General features: G+C 35.7%; 1 protein-coding gene across 1 annotated transcript in view; it reads left to right on the top strand.

The window, feature by feature from the left end:
• The window catches only part of LOC148956421 (calcitonin receptor-like), a 308,161-nt gene that overhangs the window by 71,935 nt on the left and 214,636 nt on the right, over nt 1-21,590 (top strand). The window lies entirely within an intron of this gene.

Here is a 21,590-nt window from a genome sequence, read left to right on the forward strand (position 1 = left end):
TGAAATCACACTTTCAGATTCAGCATGTCAGGGAACACACTTTCAGGTTCAACAAGTTGGAGAACCCTAAATACTCATCCCTAAAAAGACAAGTTAACTTTAAAAGGTTAAAGAATTTTTTTGAAATCACACTTTCAGATTCAGCATATCAGGGAACACACGTTCAGGTTCAGCATGTAGGAGAACCCTAAATGATCATCCCTAAAAAGGCAAGTTAACCCTAAAAGGTTAAAGAATTTTTTTGAAATCACACTTTCAGATTCAGCATGTCAGGGAACACACTTTCAGGTTCAACAAGTTGGAGAACCCTAAATACTCATCCCTAAAAAGGCAAGTTAACTCTAAAAGGTTAAAGAATTTTTATGAAATCACACTTTCAGATTCAGCATCTCAGGGAGCACACTTTCAGGTTCAACATGTTGGAGAACCCTAAATGTTCATCCCTAAAAAGGTAAGTTAACTCTAAAAGGTTAAAGAATTTCTCTGAAATTACATTTTTCAGATTCAGCATGACAGAGAACACACGTTCAGGTTCAGCATGTAAGAGAACCCCAAATGCTCATCCCTAAAAAGGCAAGTTAACCCTAAAAGGTTAAAGAATTTTTTTGAAATCATAATTTCAGATTCAGCATGCCAGGGAACACACTTTCAGGTTCAATAAGTTGGAGAACCCTAAATACTCATCCCTAAAAAGGCAAGTTAACCCTAAAAGGTTAAAGAATTTTTTTGAAATCACACTTTCAGATTCAGCATGTCAGTGATCACACTTTCAGGTTCAGTATGTTAGAGAACCCTAAATGCTCATCCTTAAAAATGTAAGTTAATTCTAAAAGGTTAAAGAATTTCTCTGAAATTACACTTTTTAGATTCAGCATGACAGAGAAGTCATATATTACTTTTCAACTTCTTTTATATCTAAACACCAAATTTTCGCAATGAAAAAGAAATATATTACAGATCAATTTTAATTTTTACCTGAGAAAATAAAAAGGCTCCACTTCAGTTCTTAATTTCTCAAAGACATAAAAAATTTAAAGTTCGTTTCTAAATTTTTACATAGAAGATAGGAAAAGTCATACTATGATTGTGAATATTTTCAATGAAGATAAAAAAGTTTCACTTTAATTCTAAATTTTCTTAAATTCAGTTTCGATTTTTTCTCAAAGAGATGAAAAATAAAATTAAAGTTCTGTTCTAAATTTTTAATATAAGATAGAAAAAGTTATACTTTTATCGTGAATATTTTCAATGAAGATAAAAAACTCCAGTGTGAATATTTTCCCGAAACACAAAGTTGTACTTCAATTTTAGATTTTCTCAACGAAGTGAAGAAAAGTTCCACTTCTCTTCTGAATTTTCTCAATAAAATTAGTTATTGATCAATACTATTTTCCCAAATAATATAAAAAGGTTCCACTTCAATTCAGATTTTTCCCCAAAGTCATAAATTTAAAGCTTTCACACACTTTTTTTGTAGACGATAAAAAAACTTACACCTTGATCATTAATATTTCACTCTTAAGATAAGGAGCTCCACTTTAATTCTTAGCTTTTTTCCAAAGACATAAACAAATTTAAAGTAATGTTCTAAATTTTAGTGTAGAAGATAGGAAAAGTTACACTAGGTTAGGTTAGCCTACGTACGCGCGCGTACGTAGGATAACCTAACCTAACCATACTCGCCGGAATATCCCCCCAGGTCGACTTTGCTCATGATAAGTTAACCTAGCCTAACTTCACTTAAACAAGAAGAAATGTTTCTATTTATTTATTAATATTTATTTATACCTAACTTAAACTATTGTTTTGGAGGTTAGATGAATGAGCATGAACGATTGTCTTTAATAATAGAACGAGGCACTAATTTTCTGATTTAGAAATTTGAGGGGTAAATACATAAGACAAAGGAGCTAAAATTTAATTTAAAATTAGAACAGAACTTTAAATTTTTCATCTGTTTGAGAAAAAAAAACAGAACTGAAGTGGAACCTTTTTATTTTCTTGGAAAAATTGGAAGAGAACTTGAACATTTTGCACTTCATTGAGAAAATTTAGAATTAAAGTGGAACATTTTATCTTCAAGGTGAATATTCACGATCAATGTATAACTTTTTCTATCTCCTATAAAAAATTTGGAACAAAACTTTAAATTTTTTCATCTCTTTGTGAAAAATCGGAACTGAATTTAAGAAAAATTTCAAATAAAGTGAAACTTTTTATCTTCATGGAAAATAAACACAATCAAAGTATAACTTTTCCTATCTTCTAAGGAAAAATTTAGAACAGAACTTTAAATTTTTTATGTCTTTGAGAAATTAAGAACTGAAATGGAAGGTGGAGCTCCTTATCTTCATGAAGAATATTCACGATCAAAATATAACTTTTCTATCTTCTATGAAAAAATTTAGAACAGAACTTTAAATTTCTTTATGTCTCGATGAACTTAAAAAACTAATGTGGAAGATTTTTATTTTTCTCTGGAGAAATTAGAATTGAATTGTAAGTTCTTTAATAAAATTCGGAATTGAGTTAACTTTTCATGATCAAAGTATAACTCTTTCAATCTTCTATGAAAAATTTGGAACAGTACTTTAAATTTTTCCATCTCTTTGAGAAAATCTGAACTGAAGTGGAAAATTTTTATTTTCTCTGGAAAAAATAGAATGGATCTGTAGCTTATTTTTTTTTCATTGAGAAAATTCAGAAGAGAACTTGAACTTTTCTTCACCTTGTTGAGAAAATTAGAAATAAAATGAAGCTTTTTATCCTCCTGGAAAATATTCACATTCATAGTGCAACTTTTCCTATCTTCTACGCTAAAATTTAGAACATTACTTTAAATTTGTTTATGTCTCTGGGAAAAATCTCAGAATTAAAGTGGAGATCCTTTTCTTCATAGTGAAATATTCACGATCAATGTGTAACTTTTTATATCTCCTACAAAAAATTTGGATGAAAACTTTAGGGAAAAATCTGAATTGAAGTGAAACCTTTTTATATTATTTGGAAAAATAGAATTGATCAATAACTAATTTTATTGAGAAAATTCAGAAGAGAAGTGGAACTTTTCTTCACTTCGTTGAGAAAATCTAAAATTGAAGTACAACTTTGTCTTTCGGGAAAATATTCACACTGAAGTTTTTTATCTTCATTGAAAATATTCACGATCAAAGTATAACTTTTTCTATCTTATATGAAAAATTTAGAACAGAACTTTAATTTAATTTTTCATCTCTTTAAGAAAAAATAGAAACTGAATTTAAGAAAATTTAGAATTAAAGTGAAACTTTTTATCTTCATTGAAAATATTCACAATCATAGTATGACTTTTCCTATCTTCTATGTAAGAATTTAGAACAGAACTTTAAATTTTTTATGTCTTAGAGAAATTAAGAACTGAAGTGGAGCATTTTTATTTTCTCAGGTAAAAATTAGAATTGATCTGTAATATATTTCTTTTTCATTGCGAAAATTTGGTGTTTAGATACAAAAGAAGTTGAAAAGTAATATATGACTTCTCTGTCATGCTGAATCTAAAAAATGTAATTTCAGAGAAATTCTTTAACCTTTTAGAGTTAACTTACCTTTTTAAGGATGAGCATTTAGGGTTCTCTAACATACTGAACCTGAAAGTGTGTTCCCTGACATGCTGAATCTGAAAGTGTGATTTTAGAAAAATTCTTTAACTTTTTAGAGTTAACTTGCTTTTTTAGGGATGAGTATTTAGGGTTCTCCAACTTGTTGAACCTGAAAGTGTGTTCCCTGACATGCTGAATCTGAAAGTGTGATTTAAAAAAATTCTTTAACCTTTTAGGGTTAACTTGCCTTTTTAGGGATGAGCATTTGGGGTTCTCTTACATGCTGAACCTGAACGTGTGTTCTGTCATGCTGAATCTGAAAAATGTAAGAATTTCAGAGAAATTCTTTAACCTTTTAGAGTTAACTTACCTTTTTAGGGATGAGCATTTAGGGTTCTCCAACACACTGAACGTGAAAGTGTGTTCCCTGACATGCTGAATCTGAAAGTTTAGAGTTAACTTGCCTTTTTAGGGATGAGTATTTAGGGTTCTCCAACTTGTAGAACCTGAAAGTATGTTCCCTGACTTGCCGAATCTAAAAGTGTGATTTCAAAAAAAATTCTTCAACCTTTTAGGGTTAACTTGCCTTTTTAGGGATGAGCATTTGGGGTTCTCCCACATGCTGAACGAGAAAAGTTGTTATCTCAAAAAAAAAATGTTACTTCTAAGAAAAATTTGGAATCTTTGGTAGAAAACTTGCTAGTTCGAACAGAAAAAGTGTTATCACTGATCAAAAATATTATTTCTAAGAGAAATTTGCGTGTGTTCAGTAAAAGTATGTTAGTATTAAGGTAAAATGTCGTTACTTTGATGAGAAAGTTTGTTAGTGTTAAGCAAAACTTGCTACTTCTGACAGAAAAGTTGTTATCACAGTCAAAAGAATGTTACTTCTAAGAAAAAATTTGGCTTCTTTGGTAGAAAACTTGCTAGTTCGAAAAGAAAAAGTGTTATCACTGAGGAAAAATATTATTTCTAAGAGAAATTTGTGTGTGTTCAGTAAAAGTGAGTTAGTATTAAGGTAAAATGTCGTTACTTTGATGTGAAGGTCTGTTAGTGTTAAGCAAAACTTGCTACTTCTGACAGAAAAGTTGTTATCACAATCAAAAAAATGTTAATTCTAAGAAAAAATTTGGTATCTTTGGTAGAAAACTTGCTAGTTCGAACAGAAAACGTGTTGTCACTGAGGAAAAATATTATTTCTAAGAGAAATTTGTGCGTGTTCAGTAAAAGTTTGTTAGTTTTAAGGTAAAATGTCGTTACTTTGATGAGAAGGTTTGTTAGTGTTAAGCAAAACTTGATAATTCTGACAGAAAAGTTGTTATCACAATCAAAAAAATTTTACTTCTAAGAAAAAATTTGGTATCTCTGACAGATAACTTGCTAGTTCGAACAGAGAAAGTGTTATCACTGACGATAAATATTATTTCTAAGAGAAATTTGTTTGTGTTCAGTAAAAGTAAGTTAGTTTTAAGGTAAAATGTCGTTACTTTGATGAGAAGGTTTGTTAGTGTTAAGAAGAAATTGCTACTTCTGTCAGGAAGTTGTTATCACAATCAAAAAATGTTACTTCTAAGAAAAATTTGGTATCTTTGGTAGAAAACTTGCTAGTTCGAACAGAAAAAGTGTTATCACTGATGAAAAATTTTATTTCTAAAAGAAATTTGTGTGTGTTCTGTAAAAGTAAGTTAGTATTAAGGTAAAAAGTCGTTACTTTGGTGAGAAGGTTTGTTAGTGTTAAGCAAAACTTGCTACTTCTGACAGAAAAGTTGTTATCACAGTCAAAAGAATGTTACTTCTAAGAAAAAATTTGGCATCTTTGGTAGAAATCTTGCTAGTTCGAACAGAAAACGTGTTATCACTGAGGAAAAATATTATTTCTAAGATAAATTTGTGTGTGTTCAGTAAAAATATGTTAGCATTAAGGTAAAATGTCGTTACTTTGATGAGAAGGTTTGTTAGTGTTAAGCAAAACTTGCTACTTCTGACAGAAAAGTTGTTATCACAATCAAAAAAATGTTACTTCTAAAAAAATATTTGGTATCTTCGGTAGGAAACTTGCTAGTTTGAACAGAAAAAGTGATATCACTGAGGAAAAATATTATTTCTAAGATAAATTTGTGCGTGTTCAGTAAAAGTATGTTAGTATTAAGGTAAAATGTCGTTACTTTGATGAGAAAGTTTGTTAGTGTTAAGCAAAACTTGATAATTCTGACAGAAAAGTTTTTATCACAATCAAAAAAATTTTACTTCTAAGAAAAAATTTGGTATCTCTGACAGATAACTTGCTAGTTCGAACAGAGAAAGTGTTATCATTGATGAAAAATATTATTTCTAAGAGAAATTTGTTTGTGTTCAGTAAAAGTAAGTTAGTTTTAAGGTAAAATGTCGTTACTTTGATGAGAAGGTTTGTTAGTGTTAAGCAGAACTTGCTACTTCTGTCAGGAAGTTGTTATCACAATCAAAAAATGTTACTTCTAAGAAAAATTTGGTATCTTTGGTAGAAAACTTGGTAGTTCGAACCGAAAAAGTGTTATCATTGATGAAAAATATAATTTCTAAGAGAAATTTGTGTGTGTTCAGTAAAAGTATGTTAGTATTAAACTAAAATGTCGTTACTTTGATGAGAAGGTTTTTTAGTGTTAAGCAGAACTTGCTACTTCTGACAGAAAGGTTGTAATCCGAGTCAAAAAAAATTTTACTTCTATGAAAAAATTTGGCATCTTTGCTAGAAAACTTGCTAGTTCGAACAGAAAAAGTGTTATCACTCATGAAAAGTATAATTTCTAAGATAAATTTGTGTGTGTTCAGTAAAAGTGTGTTAGTATTAAGGTAAAATGTCATTACTTTGATGAGAAGGTTTGTTAGTGTTAAGCAGAACTTGCTAATTCTGACAGAAAAGTTGTTATCTCGGTCAAAAAAATGATACTTCTAAGAAAAGATTTGGTATCTTTAGTAGAAAAGCTGCTAGTTCGAACAGAGAAAGTGTTATCACTGATGAAATATTTTATTTCTAAGAGAAATTTGTGTGTGTTCAGTAAAAGTATTTTAGTATTAAGGTAAAATGTTGTTACTTTGATGAGAAGGTTTGTTAGTGTTAAGCAAAACTTGCTACTTCTGACAGAAAAGTTGTTATCACAGTCAAAAAATGTTACTTCTAAGAAAAGATTTGGTATCTCTTGTAGAAAACTTGCTAGTTCAAACAGAAAAAGTGGTATCACTGATGAAAAATATTATTTCTAAGAGAAAATTGTGTGTGTTCAGTACACATTTGGTGGTATTAAAGAAGACTGTTATTACTTTGATGTACACATTTAAAATACATGTGATTTTTTTAATAATATTTGATTTTTGTACTGAAAAGATATAAAAAAGCCTTTTGAAAGTATTGCTTGGTGATTGGATATTCAAAAACCATAAAGTAAAGTAGTGGGTGAAAAGGATGAGTACTTCAATTTGTAAAATTGGTTTAGGAGGGACATTACGTAAAGAACTTGTTCTGAAATAATATAAAAAAGTCTTTTGAAAAGTACTGCTTGGCGTTGGGGCATTCAAAAAGTCGTAAGGGAAAGTTGTGGTGAAAAGGATGAGTACATCAACTTGTAAAATGGGTTTAGGAGGAAATATTAAGAAAGAACTTGTTCTGAAAAGATATAATAAAGCCTTTTGAAATGTTGGGGCCCTTCTATGTCTCAAGCGCACATAAAAAAGTATTAAAAAATGGGGGGGGGGCTTTGGGGGCTAGAGGGGCCCTTTTGGGGTCATTTGGGGCCGGGGGTTTCTTCGGGGTTGGGGAGGGTTTGGGGGTTCCTTCGGGGTTGGGGTGGGGGGGCCCTTTGGGGTTGGGTTAGGGGACCTCAAAACATTGTTCAAATCGAACTTGTGTATTATAACGACCACAGAGTTTCACCCTCAAATCCTCTTCTAAAATCATCTTCTAAAATGCCTCAAACTGTTTCACTCAAATCATCTTCTAAAATGTCTCAAAACGGTTTCGCCCAAATAATCCCTAAACGTAATTTCTTCGTGTTCCTTTTGTTTTGGCATCCCTGCGCTGTCACATTTGAAATTTCTAGGAAACCATTTCCCGCGTTAATCTCTTCATCTCATAGATGTTACTAGCTACACTATTATGGTTTCGATAGAATATTAATTTATCTCTGAGACCTAAAGATCGAAGAAGCCGTATTCTCTCTGACTTAAAGATCAAAGAAGCCGTATTAAAAAAATAGAATATTAATTTATCTCTTTAGAGTCCCGTATAATTCAAAGGAAACAAGTGATGTCATTTCTAATTTCTCTTTCGTGAATCAATAAATTCTCCCCAGCGATTATGCAAATCAATTTCTCGGAAATTCACTCCCCTCGATTATGCAAATCAAGTTTTCGGAAATCCATTTTCCCCCTCGAGGCCTAGATCAATACATTCCCCATCGATTATGTAAATCAAGTTCTCGGAAATTCACTTGTCCTAGATCAATATATCTCTCCCTCGTTAATGCGCATGTGCAAACTTCGCTCGGAGACAATTCCTATGGACGAACAACAACAAATCAATTGACCTTGACCTCATTAGACTCGATCGATAATCCTTGAATAAATTATGTCCCGTCAACGTTAGAATAAATTGTAGATGGCAGCACACGGTCCCGTCAGTATTCTATGCCCATATATGGACTCCCGTCACGCTCAATAGGGGCCTTTCTACTAATGGATTTCTTTGTTTTTCTTTGAAATTTTATTTTATCAAAAAAGTTTTTTTGATTAATTTCTATTCGTTTTATATTGATATTGTCTTTTCAGGGGAAAAGTAAGTAATACTTTAAATCTTTTCGTTTTTTTAAGACTTTTTAGTTTGGCCTCCTATTTGCATGCTGGAGAAAAACTTCAGCAATTTTTAACAACAAAAAACCTTCTAAAAATCGCGACATCAATAGCAGTGTTTAATTTAGTTTCATACCTCCTCTAGTTGACCTGAAATAAAAAACTTGATACCATTCGCAAAAAAATCTGTTAACTTTCTTTGATAGCTTGGATACAATTACGCTATTTTGATTTAGTTAAATTTTAAGAGCAGAAGTAGGCCCGAAAGTTTGAATATAATACCCTCATTCGTTCTTGGGATACTGCTGAGATGCCTTATTAGGAATTAATTAAAAAACCTTTTTCCACAAAATATGTTTTACAAAGAAAAGTAAAGAACTCCATTAAACAAAAAATAAGCAAAAATAAAATCAAATAATCTACGAAGCGTGAAACTACCGCAAATCAGCAATGATAAATAAATCAAACCCAAAACAAACAGAAATTACAACAAATAACCCAGTCAAACTCAAAACGAGCAGAAATTAACATAAGTAGGGCTCAAAACCCCTATGCCTTCCCAAGGCCAGAACATAATTTGCACTTTACTGAAAAAAATATAAATGTTCTTACTTTTAGAAATTTAATAAATCAAATAATATTAACATTTTGATTACTAAATATCAGTGTATGTATATTAAACTGACAATGTACATTCATTTGCATTTTTTCAAAAACTTGAAAAAGCGGTCATTCGATTGGAAATTCAAAGGGCTAGTGCCCTTTTTAATATTTGAAAGTGATTTGAGGGCAACTAATCCCCTTCTCACGCCCATCTTTCCCCCAAACACATCCAATCAAAATTTTTAGATAGCCATTTATTCAACGTAGTTGAAAGTTTTTGTAAATTAGGTCTTTAATGATGACAACCCCTCCCCCACAGCCCTCATGGCAAGGGTTGTACGTTATGCCCTGGTGGCATATAAGGTTTTATAGAAAGAGATTTTGTAGAAATATCAAAAAGGGCTCATTCAATTGGAAATTCAAAGGGATAGTGCCCTTCTTAATAGTTGAAAGTGATTGAAGGGCAACTAACTCCCCTCTCACGCATCTCAGCAGTATCCAGCAGTATCCTGGTCACTCTGTTATTTATTGTAATTTCTGTTCGTTTTGGGTTGCATCTATTTATCGATGCTGACTTGTCGAAGTTTTACGCTTGGTAGATTACTTGATTTTATTTTTTCTCATTTTTGGTTTAATGGAGTTCTTTACTTTTCTTTGAAAAAGTTATTTTGTGGAATTTTTTTTCATTAATTACAATAAATAACCGAGTCAAACTCAAAACGAGCAGAAAATAACATGAGTAGGGCTCAAAACCCCTATGCCTTCCTAAGGCCAGAACATAATTTACACTTTACTTAAAAAAATATAAATGTTTTTAATTTTCTAACTTTAATAATTCAAATAATATTAACATTTTGACTACTAAATATCAGTATATGTATATTAAACTGACAATACAAATTCATTTATGTTTTTTTTCATTAAAGTGCAATTTATGTTCTGGCCTTGGGAAGGCATGGGAGTTTTGAGCCCTACTCATGTTAATTTCTGCTCGTTTTGAGTTTGACTCGGTTATTTATTGTAGTTAATTAAAAAAGTTTCTATGACGACCCCTTCCATATGAATTGCCTCTGGAAAAAAATAATAATAATAAAACATTGGAGCCGTATGGCCTTTACTATAGGCAACGCTATAGCGTTGCCTCTGATTTCTGGTTATTCTGGGTTTCATTTATTTATTAATGCTGATTTGTGGCAGTTACACGCTTGGTAGATTATTTGATTTTATTTTTGCTCATTTTTAGCTTAATGGTGTTCTTTACTTTTGTTCTTAACGCAGTTTATTTTGATTTTATCTTAAGGCAACATTTAGTTTTCAAACATAATGGGCAAATGGGATACTGGGCGTTGGAGGGGGACCAATTGCCCTCCAATCACTTTCAACTATTAAAAAGGGCATTAGCCCTTTTTTGATTGTATTTTTGCTTATTTTTGGTTTAATTTGAGTTCCTTATTTTTATTTGAAAAACTTATTTTGTGGATAAAGTTTTTTTTTAATTAATTTCTGTTCGTTTTATAGTGACATAGTCTTTCCAGGGGGGAAAAAAATAATACTTTAAGTCTTTTCATTTTTTAAGACTTTATAGTTTGGCCTGCTATTTGTATGCTGGGGAAAAATTTCAGCAATTTTTAACAGCATAAACCCTTTTAAAAATCCGGACAAACATAGTAGTGTTTAATTTTGTTTCATACCTCTTCTAGCGCTCTAGCTGACCTGAAATAAAAAACTTGATACCATTCGCAAAAAAAAATCTGTTTACTTTCTTTGATAGCTTGGGTACACTTACGGTATTTTGATTTCTTTAAATTTTAAGAGCAGAAGTAGCCCCAAAAGTTTGAACATAATACCCTCATTCGTTTTTGGGATCCTGCTGAAAATGCCTTATTGGGAATTAGCAATAACACAGTGCATTTTGATTTAATCTTGAGGCAACATTTAGTTTTTAAACATAATGGCCAAATGGGCGGGTGGGTGTGGGAGGGGGATTTGTTGCCCTCCAATCACTTTTGACGATTAAAAAGGGCAATAGCCCCTTGTATTTTCAATCCAGTGAGCCATTTTCGAGATTCCTAAGACAACTAATTCAGTACAAAGTGCCCTGGTCAAAAAAAAAAAAAAAAAAAAAAAAAAAAAAAAAAAAAAAAACATTGTACCCACATCGATCTTTACTATAACTAATTAAAAAAAAATTCCAAGACATAAGTTTTTCATAGAAAAGCAAAGAATTCCATTAAACCAAAAATGAGCAAAAATAAAATCCAAACTACCAAACATGAAACTACCACTAATCAGCATCGATAAATAAATGAAACCCAAAACGAACATAAATTACAATAAATAACCGAGTCACACTCATAACGAGCAGAAATTAACATGAGTAGGGCTCAAAACCCCTATGCCTTCCCGAGGCCAGAGCATAATTTGCACTTTACTGAAAAAATATAAATGTTTTTACTTTTATAACTTTAACAAATCAAATAATATTAACATTTTGACTTCCAATCACTTTCGACTATTAAAAAAGGCCCTAGCCCTTTCAATTTCCAATCGAATGAGCCCTTTTTGAGTTTCTACCACAAAGCTTTCTATAAACACCTTATATGCCCCCAGGTCATAAATTACAATCCTTGCCCTGAGGGCTGTGAGAGGGTTGTCATCCTAGAAGGCCTAATTTCCAGAACTTTCAACTACGTTCGACTACTTTCAACTAATCTCAACAAAACGGATGTCTTAAATTTTGATTGGATGTGTTTGGGTAAATGGTGGGCGTAAGAGGGGCGTTAGTTGCTCTCCAATCACTTTCAACTATTAAAAAAGGCACCAGCCTTCAATTAGTCTTGAATGTGATAACACTTTTTCTGGATTTTATCAACTTGAAACTCGGTAGGATCTTAAATCAATTCAGTGTCCGGAGTTAATTGTGTGACCATTCTTTCAAAACATTTTTATACGGACTAAAATTGTTGTAATCTACTGACCTAGTTTATGGACATTTATTTACACTTTACAAAAATAGATTTGTGCTAATTTCAATTTTGCGTAACCCTAATTGACAAGCAGAAGAGGGGCAGTAAACCCGTGGCAAGTGCCGTTGTACCTGCCGGGATAGTCTCCCTTAAACTGCGGGAATAAGGGAACGAGGGCTGACGCCTCCCTTGTCTTTTGGGATGATAGCTGGATCAAGAATGACGGAAAATACCATGGTTTTAAGTCCGGTATTGAACTTTATACAGAGGCATGTGGAAAAGAAAACGAATAAGGATATTGTTATCAGACAGTCGAAGTTTTTCTCAAAGGAAACTCTGAAAGATGCTATTGATATATGCAAAACAGTACTCGACAAAGACATTAATCAGAGTCGTAAGGGCTCTCACCCGGCTTCTGCCTTGTATGGCGATATTTATGAGGTTATGTCATAAAGGTTCGCAAATGGAGTTTTGACTCCTCGTTTTGCCATTCTCGACCCAGCTGACGTTCCCACTATTCCTGAGGATGTAAGTACGATTGTTGCCTCACGATTGAATGATTGTAAAGCGATGCTAAGTTTTCTTGAAGAGAAGCACGAAACCTCTGCAGTACCCAACTCTGAGAGCCAGCCACCAATGTGGCCATCTCTGCCCCGACCAGAAAGGACTATCCCATTTTTTTTATCGAATCTACCCGCAAGATTGAGTGCTAATCCTACCAAACGAAAGGAGTTCTTAAGGAAAATTGGACCCGCTGGTAAAATAGACAGAATCGAATAACGAAGAGAAAGGCTGTTTGTACATATGAAAGACGAAACATCCGCAAGCGTTGTCGCCTCCAGGGCCCAAGTCGAGCAAAATATCTGTAGCCTGTTACTGCGTTCAGAACACCTCGGGATGATTTATGCTGACAAAGATTACGACGTTTCACCTATTCCCAACCTAATTAGCGGTATTTCCCAAGCCAAGCTCTTTAGAAATTCCTCAGTTGTCCAGCTCACGTTCGTTACTAAGATTGACTTCGATCAGGCTCTCAAGTTTGGAATCAAAGCGGAATGCACCATTTTTTCTGTGTCAGCCCCTTGCAAAGCCGCTGTTGTGCTATAAATGTCAAGGTTTTGGTCATCGTGCAAACCTGTGTCAGAAGGACACTAAATTTAGCAAGTGTGCCGGTGATCATAGCTACTCCAAGTGCACCTCAGATGTGCTCAAATGTGCCAACTGCGGATCCAACCATGCAAGTAACAGCTTTCGGTTCCTGAACCTGAAAAATGCAACTCGAGGTCCTACTCCAGACCAAGCTGCGCCGAATAACTTAAATCGTAAACCGTCTCGATAAATGACGAAGTATGTGTGTTCTGTCAAAACACAGTCTATATTGAGAGTTCATCGTGCAAACGCCTCTTTTTGGATATTATCTCATTCATACAGTATAACTGTTAATACAGTAATACATTTGTGATTCTTTATTACTTTTATTTAATTAATTTCATAATCGGATTTGGACTTAAAAATAGTTCACCTTGAACTTGGATTATGTTATTTGACCTACATATTACATTGACCTACTACATATATATTTTGATTGGAATAATCGACTGTCCCTGCCTATGATAATTAGATTGCGCAAGGACCGATCAAAATAGCAAGATTATTTTAAATCCGTTACTGAACTTTGTCACGAGATCTAGGCTTGATGGTGCGAAAATTGATCTGATTATCGGAAAAGCTGTGAGTTTTTTTTATCATGGTGCTATCATCAGTGCTAAAGAGTTTCTGTATAAGGAGCTGAATATTCAAAGTCGATGTGTGAAACATGCAAAAGATGAAGATAATGTATTTGACATTTGTAAACAGCTAAATCAGGCGGCAAAGGATGATTTGCCTGTTACCACTTTTGTTATATTTTCGCCTTCTGAACCCCCAACAATCGGGGAAGCAGTCTCGGCTACTTTATTCTCGAAAGCCAATGAACTCTCTCGGAAAATTGAAGGCTTTTTGGAGAATGCGATGCATTCAGGCCCTGTTTGGTCAGCTAGAATTTATACCAACGTAACCATTAATCCTGCCCCAGCTCCTACATTTGCCGTTGTGCTAAAAAACTGTCCTGCAAACCGGACTTCCTCGATAAACTTTGCCCTGAGGCCTCAGGTGAAATAACTGAACTTAAAAAATCGGCTTCGTAATGGAAACTTGTTGTTAAGTCAAAGCCTGCAGCGAACAAAATTGCCAAGAATGCCAAAAACAGGACCTCAGGTATCTCAGTGAGTTTGAAATCCCCACTGTTTATAAAGATCCTGAAAGGTGTACCGATCGAAAACAATGAGAATCAAGTAAAATCTCTTGTACCAAACTGCGTGAAAGTTTCACAGTGTGGAAAATCCCGAGTATTTAAAGTCTACTTTGAGTAGACAAAACCTGGATCAGTTCTTGAAAGTGTCTGTGAAAGTTGGCTACGAAAATCACTCTTTACAAGCATTTGTATATCTCCAAAAGCGTTTTTTCTCGTGTCATAAGACTGGGCATCTGGCTTCACAGGGCTCCAATTGGGCCCTCTGCTCTCTCTGTAGATCATGCGATCACACCTCTAACAGTTCTTCTCCGTGTTTGGAAGAAATGATCTGTCTAGAATGTAAAGTTGCCGGCCATACTTGTTACAGTGTAAAGTATCCTAATAACAACAGTCAACAAGCAAAGCCCACGGTATGATATGGATGTGTCTACTGCTACGCAAGCTGTACTTTCGTGGAATATTAATGGCGGACTCTTAGTCAAAATTCCTGTGATAAAAGGTTTGCTTTCGAATTTTGACGTATTGTGCTTGCTAGAACATTTTTTGACGAGTCTTAGTTTAGGTCTTCTGAAAATTGACAATAATTCTACTAGCTATTCGGTGCCCGCTAAACGATCCGCTTCCGGTGGCCAGCCCTCGGGTGGTATTGCGATGCTTATTAGGACCTCGTGCCGGTCGAGTATTTTTCATTCATGTGAGTTTTTTCTTGCTGTCCGTGTAAAAGAGTATGCTATTGTAAACGTCTATCTCCCGACAGATTACAGCAATGACCGATCGGAATTTTATTTACTTCTGCGTGTGAGAAACTAGGATCTTGCCTTTCAAAGATTCGCCTGTTAGGTAAGTGTTGTATTAGCATATGAGATTTTAACTTTAATTGAACTAACGCCTTGTTATTGCGTACTTCTATTTTGTCTGGTATTTTTGACGATTGGCTTAGGATATTGCCGAAAGATCTCAATTACACTTACACACACCATTCAAGTCACGTGTCGAATCTCGACCATGCAGTTTCTTCTATAAATTTCCAAGTGTCACCGGTTCACGTCGATACTTATTTCCAACTATCAGACCACCTTCCAGTATCTGCATCTATTTATTTTCCCTCTGCTCAGTCTACTCCCACCACACAACCACATCAGCCCCATGCCCAATTTTACAGGAATTGGGAAAACCTCCAAGATGATCTTTTTGCTGCAGTTACTAATTCTTTCCTACATAAAATTCATGTTCCGTTCCTGATGCTCATGAAAAATCCGCAAGTTGATGCAAATGAAATACGGTTGTTGCTAGATATCTTGCACAAACTGGCCATGCTCTCCGATGCGCAGAAAAAGCTGCTATACCTCTTAAACGTTTACGTCAGGGTGTCACACAGCGTTGGTCTAGTAATCTAAGCCTAGTGGAAGCTTGGAGAAAATCCAAATTTTGGTACCATTTGTGGCTCCAGTTTGACCATCCTCCCTCTGGCTTGGTTTCTGAGATTCGTCTTTCTACCAAAAGAAAGTTTCCAAGAGAACTATCTATCCACATGAACCAAATAGTTCAAGAGACGTCCCAGAAACTTCTCTGTCCCAACCTTCCTTCTGGAGAAATGTATCAAAAGATCCTCCTAGCGTCCGGCTATCTGCTCAAGTTATTTATGATTCCAAACGGAATTCATACTTCTCTGCTGAATTCTTCCCGCCAGATGCCGCCCTACAGTCAGAATATGAAGATAAGCTTGATAAATTTCTGTCTAGTTGTCCAACCGACAATTTTGTTATTTTGGTTGATTCTGTACTGCGAGCAATCCAACGCCTAAAGCGTAAGAAATCTCCTGGCATCGATAAAATGAGCGCTCTTCACATTCTGCATTGAAGCGAGCTGCTGGTAAACCATATTGCTTTTTTGATGAAGATGATTGTTACCCAATGAGTTGTACCTTCTTCTTTCTCAATTGGAGATCTCACTCCAATTCCAAAGAAAGGTAAACTGGCTACCCAGTGCTTGTCCTTCCACCGTATAACGGTGGCTACTACCTTCTGTAAGCTTTTTGAACTTCTGGTCATTGACCATCTGAACGCGAAATGCTATGTTCTACCTTACCAATTTGTAATCCACCTACGTCTCAGTTGTGCCCACGCTTTGGTGGTTGTCAAGAACGCATTGATTGATGCTGATGCATCAGGTGAAACTCTCGTGTTGGCCGGGCATGATATTCGTACAACGTTCGACTCTCTCGTTCATGCCGCTATGCTACTCCATCCAGCAAAACGTGGAGTGAGCCTTTCATATAGCAGAGCCCTTCGAGACATGTATTATCGTCTTAAAGTTCGCCTAATACTTCACCTATTAACTAGAGTTGACGGCTCTCAAGTCTACGCACCAACCCCTAATATTTTTGTCGATGTTGAAAAAAGTACCCGTCATGGTGCTGTTTCTTCCCCTTCACTCTTCAATAATGGAGTTCTTGATGCACAGACAGCTGTTTCCACATCTTTCATCTTTGCCGGTCTTGATTTATCTCTCGTATGTTATGCAGACGAAATTCTGAATTTGAGTCGCACTGTCCAGCGCTTAAGCGAGATTTTCGCAACACTAAAATCTGAGTATGCGAAACTAGGTCTTCACTTCAATGCTGAAAAGTCCGAAGTTGCATTCTTCAACTGGAAGCAAGCGTCGCCTAAGGATATTCCTCTCGGAAATAGTAGGATTAAGCCAGCAGATCATATCACCTATCTCGGTCTTCCCATTGGTTTGTCAATAATGCACAGGCGACAACTATTAAGTGCTCACATTGAACGTAGAGTTGGGTTATAATATGTTTCTTTTGTAACGAATAAGTTACGCTTCAACCACTGTCTTCTTTCGGAACTTTTTAGCTCTGTCGCTCTACGGCATTATCTGTACATATCGCCGTTTTGGAAAATCCTCACAAATTCTGACCAGTCAAAAATTCGTTCAGTTTCTTCCGGTTCGCGAAATGTCTTTTACGTTTTCCCTCTTGGACGCGCAATTCTTATATAATTAGAAAATTCAGCATTGCTGACCCGATTATAGCTGTGGAAAAGCAAATTCGTGGTTATAATTCCCGTTTAACGAAGTTGAACCATTCTTGGTCGTCAGTACTGGCCAAGTAGTTAAGATGTATTTTTTTTTAAGTGTTTGTTTTCGCGCTTAGTATAATTGTTGCAGTTATTTAAACTGATTGACGATTTATTCTATTTTCGTATGGGTCTAATTTCAGTGACGCTGATTATTCTCAATTTTGGTGTCAATTTTTCTTTGATAATATATTGCGTATATTAGTAATAAATTAACTGTTTATTGATTATCGGTTCTTTTAAGCATATTGCTTTAAGTAAAGATGTAAAAGGATCCGTGATTGAATAATTTCCTTGTTTCTGATATCTATGTATATCGGAGTAAATGAATCATTTTGTTGAGAGTGATCTGAGTTCAATACCAGCGGACAAGAGTGTCGTTTAAGTGTTTTTACCGTTTCTTGTCATATTTACAATAGTTTATATGATTATCTACTGTATATTTTTAATTCACTAATGATTATTTGGGTTATTTTTTTTACCAATTGCGGCTTGAGCAATGATGTTCATATTGCTTATGTTTATTCAGTATATAGGAGCCTAAAAAAGAAACATTTCACGTACCTGCAGAGCAGTGTATAATTGAATTTTTCTTTCTCGTTTTGTAGTTTGTTCTAAGTGCTGATTTAGATCTTTGCTCCAGCGTTCGTCACTAAAAACCACCTGTATAACTGCTAAGTTTATGTGTATTTCTTTTGTTTTGCTTATTGCTCCGTCTTTTCCTTTTTTGTATGACGGGGTTTCCAATAAATAATAATAATATTAATAATAATAATAATAAACGGTGTAGATAAAAATTAGACATACTTCAAATCAGGGCCGTATCCAGGATTTTTGTTAAGGGGGGGGGGGGGGGTTTACCCGATTTTTTTCCCGTGGACTTTGTCATCCTCGAGCAACATAACGATAGCTCGAGACCGTTAGTCTGCCCCTTGCGAACGAGGACGCGTCCACTAGGCATACTTTTGTATCTTTAAGTTTTTTTTTTTAGCTAAAAGTAAGGGCGAATATCTATAAAACGAAATCCAGGCGACGATTTTTCTTCCCTGCAAAAATTTCGATGACCTTGTCTGGGCAGATGTCAACGTCCCTATGGACTGCAAGGAGGACTAAGCCACTCAATCGTTCTTCTCCTGTTGAATTTCTCAGCCAGGTTTTGAGCCTTCTGAGCGTTGAGAAACTTCTTTCCGGAGTAGCAGTACTAACAAGTAATATCGCAAGAACAGCCAGAAGAAGAAAAACATTTGGAAAAAAGGTAGCGTCGCATGCCTGAAGTGAAGACACGGCACAAGTAGGCCTCTCTGATACCAGAACATTCTCCCACTTGATGCGCCATAGTTTAATTTCTTACTTCAGGCAGTCTGGCTCGGGAAGAATATCGCCATACAATTCAACCAATGAATCCGGGTTTAATGCCTTCAGATCGACAGAGACAATTTTGGCAGGAGAAAGGGCGCTGAGATTTGACAGCAGTTTCTGGTGAAGCACAAATCGTTGTTTCAGCTCGGAAGTGAAGTGGTCCAGGAAAGGAATAAAGAGCGAGGTTCTATAGTGGTTGAGAAAGTCTGGATCGTCTGCATGCAAACTCTGGCCACCTCTCGTCCTTGGACGATTCATCTCCAGTCCTAAGTCAATGGCAAAACGCTGAGCTTCGTCGAAAATAGACGTGAAAGCAGTAGCAGCATTTCCTCGCATTTCCTTTGTTTTTGAAAGGACAGTTTCCGTGTGCCTGCATGCAGCTGCCAAATCTCAGTCAACTGACTGAAGAGTCTTGCACAGTGGAAGCGTAGGGCAGAAAAGCTCTTTGACCACTTGGAGATACACAACAAATTGCGACTGGTTCATCGTGTCCAGCAACTGCGCCGCTTTCGCAGAAGTTTCTGCATTTCGGTTCTCTTCAAGAGCTTCCAGGGATCATAGGATTGGTCGGTACAGCTCAAGAAAACGCACGACTGAATCATGGCGCTCCACCCATCTTGTTTCGCAGAGTCTGGTTAAGGTATGTTTCCTCGAATCCGGTAGTATGTTTCCTCGAATCATTGATCTTCTCTTTTAAATTATGTGTCCTGAGTGGGGAAGTATGGTAAAAACTGCAGACTTGTGACAAGACACCGAAGAAATGCTTAAACGCCAGAATAGAGCATACAGAAGAGATGACCAAGTTGAGACTGTGCGCACTACAATGGACGTAAAGCGCCTTCAGATACTTTTCCTGTATAGCGGCCTGGACACCCCTAAGATGCCCACTCATCGCTGCTGCACCATCATATCCCTGACCAACCATCTTGTTCAGATTAAGACGAAGGATTTCGAGAAATCGCAGGATTGACGAAGCCAGACCTTGCCCAGTCAAATCAGAAACCGGGGTAAAATCAAGGAAGTCCTCATGCAGGTTCCCTTTGAATGTGTAGTGGACGCAAACAGACAGGTGCCCCGTGTTCCAAACGTCCGCCGTTTTATCGGCAAGCACCGAAAAGCATGGACTTGCGTTTACTCTTTTCACAATAGACTGCTAAAGAAGCTCCCCGGATGCGGTGATAATACCATTCTGGATGATGGGAGAAAGATATGTGTCATTTCCAGCCGCAGAAAGAAGGTGGTTCTTCAGAACATCGTCACCGTGTCTTGCCCTCAGCCGCAATAGTGCTCGGAAGTTGCCATCATTGTGGGAATATTCTGGATCCGAGACCGAAATGGGGCCGGAATCGTTAGTACCACGAAGGGCAAGCTGTTGCCGCCCACAAAATAATAAGGCGAACATGGGGTTACCTAATTGTGTAAGCTGATCACAACCTTTTACCCACAAAATTGCAATAGGATTTTTCTATGTCACAAAATGCAAAAGGATAATAGCGCATATTAACCCTAATTTACTATGCAAGGTCAGGTGAACATGGGGCTACCTACGGTTACCTAATTGCGTAAGCTGATAAGCACCGTTTACCCACAAAATGCAATAGGATTTAGTGTGGGAGCATATTTTTTTCTGGTAAGGTTTTCTCTTTTCAGGTATATTTTTGACTAATTTCCGACTCGGTCAAAAATTGGGGGGGGGGGAGGGTTCAAACCAGGTAAACCCCCCCCCCCCTAGATATGGCCGTGCTTCAAATTATGTTTGGTGCTTTCGATATAATTTGTGTTAATGAGCTTCTGCTTAATGAAGATAATAGGACAAGACTGATTACTTCTTCTGATCTTCAGTTTTTTATCCACCGAGCTAAAAGTAATGAGGGTTGACCCTCGGGGGGCTTAATGATAGCTGTTAGCAATAAGTATAATTGTAATCTGTTTGAGTCTAGTGATGTATGTCTTGCCGTTGAATTTAGTGGTTTTATTTGTGTTTATATGCCTACAAATTATAGAAATGACCGATCGAGTCAGAAGTTTGCGCATGCCTGCTCGTCAGTGTCGAAACTACTTGCAAAAATAGCTCTTATCCGTAAATCTTGTGTTATTATGGGTGATTTTAATACGGACATTCATGATAATACAATGGTCACTCACAAAGGTTAAATGCTACATTGCCGCAAAATTTCTATTGTCTAAAGAAAATAGATCGTTTACCTTTGTATATAATAGTGGTATGACTTCTTATCTCGATTTCCTGTTTACTGATATGGGGGATCTCCAGCGGCAGATAGTTAATGTTTCTGACGACTTTCTTTTAAGTGACCATTCACATTGAAAAATGTATACAGAGACCTGAAATACCTCAAGCTATATCCAATAGAACCACTCTAGGTATAACAAAGGATATTCAAACTAAAGAAAACATTATCTCTTTTGGAACTTTCAGGGGCTACTCAGATAATTCGAGTACACCCCATACACCTGCCGAAAATGACATGTCGTCATAAACCTTCTTCTTGATGTCAAACCAGTAAAGAAGAAAATAGTAGTGGCTATCTAGACGATAGTATTCATGGAGGCTATACTACTAGTGTACCTTAAATGACTTATGGGATATTATACTTTTATAGCCTAGTTTCAGAGAACTGAATCCACATTTGTTGACACAGCCCTCTAATTTGAACTCCACTTCTGGGGGAGATAGGCCTCTTTTCTTATACTGGAAATAAACTTGATGACCCACATAGGTGTAATTAAATATAAAAGCTATTTACAACTATAAAATAATTTATTAATGAATAACCATGGTTCTCAAGAAGCTTCGGTATTACGCGAAGCGTGATATATCTATTTGCGCAAATTGAAGCTATTTTTTATTAAATTAGGTTGTATA

This window comes from Artemia sp. Qi Xiang Cuo, chromosome 1, assembly GCF_049724085.1.
Source record: "Artemia sp. Qi Xiang Cuo chromosome 1, ASM4972408v1, whole genome shotgun sequence".
In the NCBI taxonomy this organism is placed as follows: domain Eukaryota; kingdom Metazoa; phylum Arthropoda; class Branchiopoda; order Anostraca; family Artemiidae; genus Artemia; species Artemia sp. Qi Xiang Cuo.